Raw genomic sequence first — 10022 nt, 5'->3', positions numbered from 1 at the left:
AATCCTATGTAAAAAATTAAAAAAAAATATTAATAAAAAAATTTAGTGGAATAATCCACTTTTATTAAAAAAAAAAGAAGACATACCATGTCACTAGACTACTTTTATTTTATTTTAAAATGACAAGCTCTCAAACAGGATTTGAGATTATGTAAGAATTAGATTACCTAGCGATTATTTTAAATTTTAGGTTAGGAAATCGTCGATAGTTGGTACCTAAGATCATGGATTTTCTGTGCAGAAGAGCGGCCTAGCTTTGCACTAGGTGAGAAAACATTGTGTTTTTCCTAGTTAGTTCCTACCTGTAGCGACTATAGCCGAGGCCTCTTTTGTTAACTAATAATTAATCCAATTGCAATGGGCGAATCAGAAATCAGTATTTGCAAATATTTTCCTCTTGCCTAATGTCAGGTTGTTCAACTTGCATATTATTTAAGCAAAATGTTTTAAGAAAATTTTGTGGCGATCTCTGATTGGCATTGCCCGCGGATGACAGAGGCATTCAGAGCTATTCACAGGTTCCCATAAGAGAGAACGCACGATTAACAAAGGTTGGCAGATCTTGGGGTATTCGCTTCTGAAAATTGCAAGGCAGAGAAGATGCGTGGCCTGCATGCAAATAGAACACGTCTTATCTATGTTTCCACATTTTCTATTATAGTTATTACATCACCAGTTTCAGTGGGCCAATGGCGCCTCTGATACAGAGTAAGAAACTGAGAATGCGGAGAAACTGAGAATACGGTTTGAAGCAATAATTGTTTCAGTCTGCAACTTCTACCACTTTGTACAGAGACTCTGATGCCCTCAGCACCATGGGTTAAAAACGTGAATTCCTTTGTTTGTTTTTCATATTTAGTGCTTTGTTGGTCTGGTTTGTGCATTTAGGGCTTAACTCTTGCCACATTTAGGGTTTGTCTGGTTTCCAGGATGTTTAAGTTATAGTAGCTTTATTGAGCTTTCTTGTTTCATTTTTTGTTTTATGAGCTTTGTGCGGGTTTAAGTTACAGTAGCTTTATTGAGCTTTCTTGTTTCATTTTTCGTTTTATAAGCTTTGTGCGGATGGCAGGATTCGATGTAATCTTTCTTTTAGACATTTTGTGTTGATGGCAGGGTCCCATGTATTCCTAAGTAAATAGAGTGTTAATGAGGACTTTTGTTTTTATGCCGAATTATTTTCAATGGATGTTTTTTGTGTTATGAGAATCACACTTTCTTTGATCAGGTTGTGGATGCCGGTAACCGCAATTTGTGCATCTCTGACTCTTCCTCCCGTCCTAAACTTTTTAATCAATGCAGAATTTGCTGGCAGACGTCAAATCTAAAGCACTCAAAAATGGGGGCATTGCTACTGATGAAATTAGTGCCAAGGGTTTACCAACGACCATTTATGGACTGGCTATGTGCAGGCCAACACTTGGCACAAATAGCTATGATGTCTGTCTCTAGCACACTCCAAAGCTCGTAGAGCAGTGCTTTTCACTTCAGGATGGAAGGGGCCTCGATGCTGGTTGTTTTTTGCGTTATTCCACATATGCTTTTTTCTTTGCTCCTTCTTCCTGTAAGTCTCTGCAAGTTTGTATTTAACTGTATTTGTAAGTTTTATGTGATTTTCCAGAAAATTGTTCAAAATTTTAACTATTAAAAGGTCAGTTATTATTTTCAGACTGATTTGCAGTCCGCACACTTTACTTAATTTAAGTTAATAGCACATCAATCTTCAAAGTAGTTCGCTGTGGAGGGCGGCGGGCTCCAGAACTAAATGCGAGGCACTAGTGTTTGGAACAGTTATGTATTCAAACTTTTATCTGCTAATGACTTGTACTGGCTCTTCATTTTTATACATTTGCAGCGTGGGATTAAAGGTGTGCCAAAAAGGGAAGCATTTCACTAGATTTGATCAGGCAGGGACTATAGCGGAGGCCTCTTTTGTTAACTAGTAATTAATCCAATTGCAATGGGCGAATCAGAAACGAGTATTTACAAATATTTTCCTCTTGTCTAATGTCAGGTTGTTCAACTTGCATATTATTTAAGCAAAATGTTTTAAGAAAATTTTGTGGCGATCTCTGATTGGCATTGCCCACGGATGACAGAGGCATTCAGAGCTATTCACAGGTTCCCATAAGAGAGAACGCACGATTAACGAAGGTTGGCAGATCTTGGGGTATTAGCTTCTGAAAATTGCAAGGCAGAGAAGATGCGTGGCCTGCATGCAAACAGAACACATCTTATCTATGTTTCCACATTTTCTATTATAGTTATTACATCACCAGTTTCAGTGGGCCAGCGGCGCCTCTGATACAGAGTAAGAAACTGAGAATGCGGTTTGAAGCGATAATTGTTTCGGTCCGCAACTTCTGCCACTTTGTACGGAGACTCTGATGCCTCGGCACCATGGGTAAAAAATATGAATTCCTTTGTTTGTTTTTTCACATTTAGTGCTTTTTTGGTCTGGTTTGCGCATTTAGGGCTTAACTCGTGCCACATTTAGGGTTTGTCTGGTTTCCAAGATGTTTTAAGTTACAGTAGCTTTATTGAGCTTTCTTGTTTCATTTTTTGTTTTATGAGCTTTGTGCGGGTTTAAGTTACAGTAGCTTTATTGAGCTTTCTTGTTTCATTTTTCGTTTTATAAGCTTTGTGCGGATGGCAGGATTCGATGTAATCTTTCTTTTAGACATTTTGTGTTGATGGCAGGGTCCCATGTATTCCTAAGTTAATAGAGTGCTAATGAGGACTTTTGTTTTTATGCCGAATTATTTTCAATGGATGTTTTTTGTGTTATGAGAATCACACTTTCTTTGATCAGGCTGTGGATGACGGTAACCGCAATTTGTGAATCTCTGACTCTTCGTCCCGTCCTAAACTTTTTAATCAATGCAGAATTTGCTGGCAGACGTCAAATCTAAAGCACTCAAAAATGGAGGCATTGCTACTGATGAAATTAGTGCCAAGGGTTTACCAACGACCATTTATGGATTGGCTATGTGCAGGCCAACACTTGGCACAAATAGCTATGACGTTTGTCTCTAGCACACTCCAAAGCTCTTAGAGCGGTGCTTTTCACTTCAGGATGGAAGGGGCCTCGATGCTGGTTGTTTTTTGCGTTATTCCACATATGCTTTTTTCTCTACTCCCTCTTCTTCCTGTAAGTCTCTGCAAGTTTGTATTTAACTGTATTTGTAAGTTTTATGCGATTTTCCAAAAAATTGTTCGAAATTTTAACTATTAAAAGGTCAGTTATTATTTTCAGACTGATTTGCAGTCCGCACACTTTACTTAATTTAAGTTAATAGCACATCAATCTTCAAAGTAGTTCGCTGTGGAGGGCGGCGGGCGCCAGAACTAAATGCGAGGCACTAGTGTTTGGATCAGGTATGCATTCAAACTTTTATCTGCTAATGACTTGTACTGGCTCTTTATTTTTATACATTTGCAGCGTGGGATTAAAGCTGTGCCAAAAGGGAAGCATTTCACTAGATTTGATTGCCTGAATGAATAATGGGGGCTTGATGAATGTCAATGACATTATTTTGTGCAAATGTTTGACAGTTTTGCTTAAGTCATAAATAACACAGAAGCTCCTGTGGTTCAAATCTTACCAAATTACTCAGGAGCACTTGCTAACGTATTCCACAAGTTGGCGATTGCTGTGTACAATGCCTGTCACAAGTTTTCCCATTTTTTGTGGGAAGACTTTGGAAGAAAAACCTAAGTTTTTTTTGTCTTTGTGTATTGCAGGGTTAGAAATGTGGAAGAATTATATTGTTAGGTTCTTGCCGCTGCTGGACAATGTTTGATGTAGGACATAAACAAGCATGGATATCTGCAGGGAAAAATAAAGAAGAAAATGACAAATTTGCTGGCACCTTATTCAGATATCTCCCAGCAGAATGAGTTTCTGTTTCTTACTGATTCAATCATTTCATCATCAATTGATTCTGAACCCAATTGTAGCAGCAGTTTGGATTGTATTAACGGTCTTGATTTTCTGATCTGAAAAAAATGATTTCTTAGTACTTAGGCTCGAACTCACAACAAGAGCAGCAAGAAGATAAGTATGATGGATTTCAGAACTGTCAATTGACAGTTTTATTAGATTCTGAACCAGACTCTTTTGGATGAACTTCTGGAGCCGTCAATTTTATTAGATTCTGAATCAGACTCTCTTTTGGATGAGCTTGTGGAGCCTTATACCAGATTTCTATGATACATATTCGCTTACTTGGAATTGTTTTATGTATTGTGAACACCTGTTTTGATTTTGGGACATTTATTCCATGCCCCATTTTAAGAATTAACTGTATGCAATGATGTGAGCATTATCTTGAACATCATATGAAATTCTCTTTTTTTCTTCATCCACGGTATATTTCACATAATTCTTTTGGTTCATATCATCCTTTTATTTTTCCTGAATCTGACAAATCTTTATTGATCTTTTATTTGGTATTCTTAGAACAGCCAGCCAAAAAACATATAAGCTTTCTTGGCATATTTATCTTTTTTTAATATGCCATACATCATAACCAGAAGTTAATTCTATATCAATGTCTCCATCACTTTGTTTCAGGGTTGGACATACTATGGAGCTAATTGTTGTCTTGGGGCATTTTGGGGGTTATGGAAACTATATCGGTGGCATCTTTCCACCAAACCTATTAATCTACCACAAAACTAAATCTGTTCTTCCAAGCATTGGCAGGAACTACGTTGCTTGCAGCCCTTGTTCTTTTAGGAGTGTGTATAGTAGCTCCATTTATATCTCCTACGTACTCAAATTATTATACCCAAACTAAAAGAACTGTATTTCCATATTATTAAAGACATTTTGAATGGTTCTTATTTTTTGAATTTCTTGTTTACGCCAGTTGAATTGAGAGTGTAATAAGGTCATTAGGTTTGACTTGACTGCACCCAGAAGCTTATTGAAACAAATCACTTTGTTGGAGTGCAGGGTTAATTCACGATGCCATACAAAGTGCAACAAATGAGGAGCATTTTCAAAGCTTAATTGACTTCGTGGAGATAACAAAGCCAAGACCTATCTTAGCCACGATTTAATGTGGAGGAGATGACATGGAATCATCCGGACCCGAGACAGAGGCGATTGAGCCCGCGATGGCTGCTAATGCCTATGGATTTATATCAACACCCAGTACAAATTTACAGACAACAGATCAATCAAGATTTATGACCTAGTGAGGTAAAACAAAAATACAAATAAAACCCTAAAGTTGAAGGTTGACGTGACTTTGAATATCCACGGCAGGAAGGGCAAAAGGGGAGGAAATAACTTCAGAGCAATGCAGTTGCAGAAACCGCCAGAAAATCCCTAAAATTTGGAATGAAATGATACCTGAATGCCTGCCGAAGAATGTTTGCTCTTCTTTTCCACCTGCGCATAATAGTTCTGTTTGAAAAGGACAGAAAGACAGGAGATTTAATTTTTTTGCTAGGCTGAATAGACGTAGGGATCGACGAGCTCGCGGAAATGAAACCTGCAGTGGGCACGCTTCCTTCTCTGCAGAACGCCATGCAAAACCATTGCCAGCTACGAAGACAAGGATATGTGAGCCCTATTTTTGAAATGATTTTCAGGCTATGGAAAAAGAAATACCACCAGGAAAAAGCCTAGCAACCAATCAAAAAATAATAATATTTATGAAGAAATCACATTTAATAGCAACATTCTTAAAACCATAGCTTAATTGTTGTATGCACGATTGTCGAGGGTAAAATTGATAAAAAGGAGCCTAGCGAAAACATTAGTCTCCACCTTAAAGGCAGGGACTAACAATCTAAGGTTTCTTGTGAGAAAGCAATTTCAAGGAGGTGGAGACTATAATATCCCCGTCCAAATTCTGAAACTAACCAAGCAAGAGGAACCTTGTATGATCTAGGAGTTGCATTCCTTGGACACTTTCATTTTAGTCAGTAGCAAGAAATGGATCGCTGTCAAGGAAGGGAATAAAAAGGTCAATTCTAGGCATAGGATCATCTCACATTTAACCGCTGTCAAACAAGACACTACATATTGCATGGACAAGTAAATAGTCTTCTGCATAATCATTGTCAAGGAAGTAATATAGATCGTCTCCTAAACAAGAGATTATCCTCTACCTTATTGCTTTTCAAGGAGGAGAAATCCAATCTGCATTAGTTGATTAACTAATTTCAAATTAAGTCATAGTGAAGAGGTATGAATTAACATTTGTTACAATGAGTTAGATCGCCCAAACCTTTCATTAGACGTGAGGAGCAACATAATTAATAATATCGTTGTCTCAAGAAAAAACAAATCAGATTGATCAAAGGGGTAATTATTCAAGTTAATATTATGGACCATAAGCAAAGGGATCAATTCTGATTAGAATTATGATTAGTTAAAGTCATTGAAGAGAGATGATTGAGGAGATACAACTCCTCAATTCATGACCGTCTGAAGAGATATTAATATAGGATCATGAGTTCTTACAAGGCATCGAAGATTTGTTTTTCATATACTTAGATTCAGATTTCAAGTGCTCAAAGAGCCATTAAGCAACCATGTAAGGTGGTATTGTTCCACCCATTTACAAGGCTAAGAATGCATAAGTAAAGAGTCATTTGAAGCAGAGATGGTGTCCAGACATTATAGGGTTATGAGGGAATAATACTGGTAGAGCGATCAGACATAACAACCAGATCTGTACGCATGGTCATAAGGAAGTATTCAGGAAGAGCGATTAAAGTTTGACAAATATTAAGAAACAAATCAATATCTTCTTTAACTAACTACAAATATATTATCCCCATACGAGTTCATTATCTAAATCCAATCACACCTATCTTAAAGTACAATGATCTAGCTAATTATCAGTTGACTTGCTTGTATAAGCTATTAGTTCATTGATATCGTACATTATATTAGTATTTACTCTTTAGGCATAATATAATCATTACATTGAATAAATTGAGTTCCGCAAATTTGATTATTCTTGGATTATCTAAAGGTTTGTGGCAGTCATATACACCGTACTATCTTAATTGTATTATTCCAATGTAATTCCCAGTGACAAATGTCCCGATTGCGTATACAAATCAACAAAACAATCTATTCAAGATTAGCTAAAATACCAAAAGGATCTACAAGGGACATTATAGTTGTATCAAAGATAGTAAACCTACCAGCTTATGAAGGTTTATTAGTGAGTGAGACAAGATATTATAGTAGGGAGATAAGAAGATAGTGGAAGCATGCCCAAGTTTTTCAGACTGAGATATAATTTCAAATATTTTGGTGTGTGGGGTGATAAATGATGATGACAAATTATTGCAAAATCACAAAGATCCAACCACAAACAATGTTAGTCCTAAAAAAAAACATTTACCATATATCAATGAAGATGCCTAAGAACATCTAAATCAATAAATTGAGCAATAATACCATTCACATGTTAAGTAGGTTTTAATTTCCATTGTCTCCTATCTCCATTGATCTTGTTTGATATATTTGCTCTCAGATTTTGTATGTGTACAAGAGCTCAACAAAGATTAGTAAGGGTTGTGAAAGAATGAGAGTATCCTCTTATATAGAAGAGACTCTAGAAAATGAAGGGACAAGATTAAGAGGTGAAAGAAAGAAATAGTCAGCTAGGATTAAATGGTAGGTAGAAGAAATAACAAAATATGAAGGGGGTAAGTAAAGGAAAATTAAGAGCTAAATGACATGTGTCATAGAGGAAAAAGCTAATGGATTAATTAAATAAATAAATATTTATTTAATTAATAGAACAAGTGGAGACCAATTAAATATATAAATAATTTATTTAATCCAGGGAAAGATAATTTAAATAAATAAATAAATTTATTTAAATGAGAAAAGGTCTAGAAGAGGATAAATGAATTAATTAAATAAATAACGATTTATTTAATTAATAGGAGAGTTAGGATAAAATAATAAAATATTTATTTAATTAAGCTAGGACAATTTTAGGTGTCTACACTTGGATATCCACCAAGGATCATCATTGAACAACAACACTAATAGTCCTAAATCTTCAAGTAGTGAACAAAGAAGCATAAATATGGTAGATATTTTAGATAGTGTGGATTGATTCATGGAAAAACAACGAACAACTCAAGAGTGAATGATGCAATTAATAGACATGTTGACTCAAACAATGATAAAAAATGATAACAATCACAACCAAAATAACAACCAAAGTGGTAATAAAGGGGGTAGGTATGGAAATGAAGACAATTCAATCCACAATAGAACTCCAAATAGATGTGTGCCTACAATATGCTCTAGACCAATGATACCTACTTTCCCACCCAGGGTAGAGCATCTAGAAGGAAATGAACCTATGTTGGTAGATTGACCAAAGGGGTGATTAGTCAAGTTGATATTATGGACCATAAACAAAGGGTTCAAGTTTGATTAGAAGCATGATTAGTTAAAGTCTTTGAAGAGAAATGATTGAGGAGATATAACTCAATTCATGATCATATGAAGATAACTTAAAAGAGGATAACAAATACCACCATGCATCAAAGATTTGTTTTTCATATTAAAATACATTATATATAAAAAAATTTAGTCCCATACATCAATTCATTATCTGAACCCAGTCACACTTATACTCTTATGTGGATGTCTGAAATAGACTCACCATTATTTATTTGAAGAGTCTTGAAATCAATATGAAGCATACCCACTACTATTCTAGGAAAAATGGCCTTTGTCAAAGGGGTAAGTGCACCAAGATGGTGAAAAAAAAGGGGCCTATAAGTGGCCACCTTTTTTATGAAATCAACTAAACCTAAACTCAGAGGAGCTATTTGAGACTCACCCACTCAAAGTTTGAAGATACCAAAAGAACAAGAATTATAGTACTCTATATCTATATTCCAAACTACTAAAGGTTTTAAAAAATGGATGATATTAATGGGGTCATATATTTCACACACATAAAAGTGTTTAATTTTTCATCAAAACATAACATAGTGTTTAATGTGTGCATAAAAAAAGTTATAGTTGCATTTAGTATTTTGAAAACCCCTTTGGTAGAAAGATAGTTAAGAGTGAGTACTAGAAGTTGTGTGCTTTTTTTTTACTTTTTCTCTAAGTATTTATTTTTTTATGATTTTTCAAAGTGGATGCATCCTAATCATGTGCATCACATAACTTGCACCAAAATAATAAAAAAAATCATTCTTTTAAAAGTATAGATAAGTAAGTGTAGAATAATAATATATAATTTGTTTCAAATCTGGAAAAGTAGTTCAAATGTTATTAAAAAAAAGGTATGCACGTCTTTGAGAACTTTGGAGACATTGGTAAAATAAATTAAAAATTAATTTGTTAATGTTGTTCAAATCTAAAAAAATAAATGATTAGAAAGCTTAGAAGATGGATGAAATTATGGTGGTAATTTTACTAATATCCACTTGATAACAAGTAAACCTAATGATAATGAAGTTGAGAAACTAGATTAGAAGAAGAAAACTCGTAAAAAGGAGGGAAATGAAGCTCCTATCCTAAGACTTGTCATCCAAGGCTGAGTACAAGGAAAAATTTGTGCATTTTATTTTAATTAATAACATGTGTGTGTTATTAAAACAAAACATGTGTATGCTTCTATGCAAAAAAACATGCACACATAGTAATGCTTACATGTTATGGTTAGTAAGCAAAATGCCTATGCATTTTGGTTACATTAAGCTACAAAGGGAACATAGCCTGAGATGTTAATTCCTTTGGCCTTCCCTTAGCTTTTTTGTCAAGATATATACATAAAATATAACATTTAAGAATAAGTTTGGTGCCTTCAAGAAGTTGAATCCACTTCTTGACCAAAAAGTGGAAGTGTTTTCCTTGTTTTTTAGAATTTTTCCTATTTGACCTAAAAATTTGAAGCACTTAAAGAATAAATTTTGAAAAAAGATAGTAATAGAAAATGTAGTGCTCGAAATCTAGTTTCCAAATATGTAATTTATTTTAATACTCAGATCTTAAAAATTAAGTTTGAATAGGC

The 10022-nt window shown here is 34.8% G+C and overlaps 1 long non-coding RNA gene across 6 annotated transcripts; it reads left to right on the top strand.

Annotated features, from left to right (window-relative positions):
• Window positions 1-348: 348 nt before the first annotated feature.
• LOC131053644 (uncharacterized) lies at window positions 349-4359 on the top strand. 6 transcript variants are annotated; one of them, XR_009372392.1, is made up of 5 exons: window positions 349-819; window positions 1300-2401; window positions 2884-3148; window positions 3241-3375; window positions 3742-4359. It is a non-coding gene; the product is annotated as an uncharacterized LOC131053644 (long non-coding RNA). The 6 variants fall into 6 exon arrangements; XR_009372391.1 differs by having other exon boundaries at window positions 1226-2401; XR_009372388.1 differs by lacking the exon at window positions 349-819 and having other exon boundaries at window positions 826-2011; window positions 2097-2401.
• Window positions 4360-10022: the final 5663 nt, after the last annotated feature.

The sequence above is a fragment of the Cryptomeria japonica genome, chromosome 4, assembly GCF_030272615.1.
Source record: "Cryptomeria japonica chromosome 4, Sugi_1.0, whole genome shotgun sequence".
Classification (NCBI taxonomy): domain Eukaryota; kingdom Viridiplantae; phylum Streptophyta; class Pinopsida; order Cupressales; family Cupressaceae; genus Cryptomeria; species Cryptomeria japonica.
This window is presented reverse-complemented; position numbering and strand designations above follow the sequence as displayed.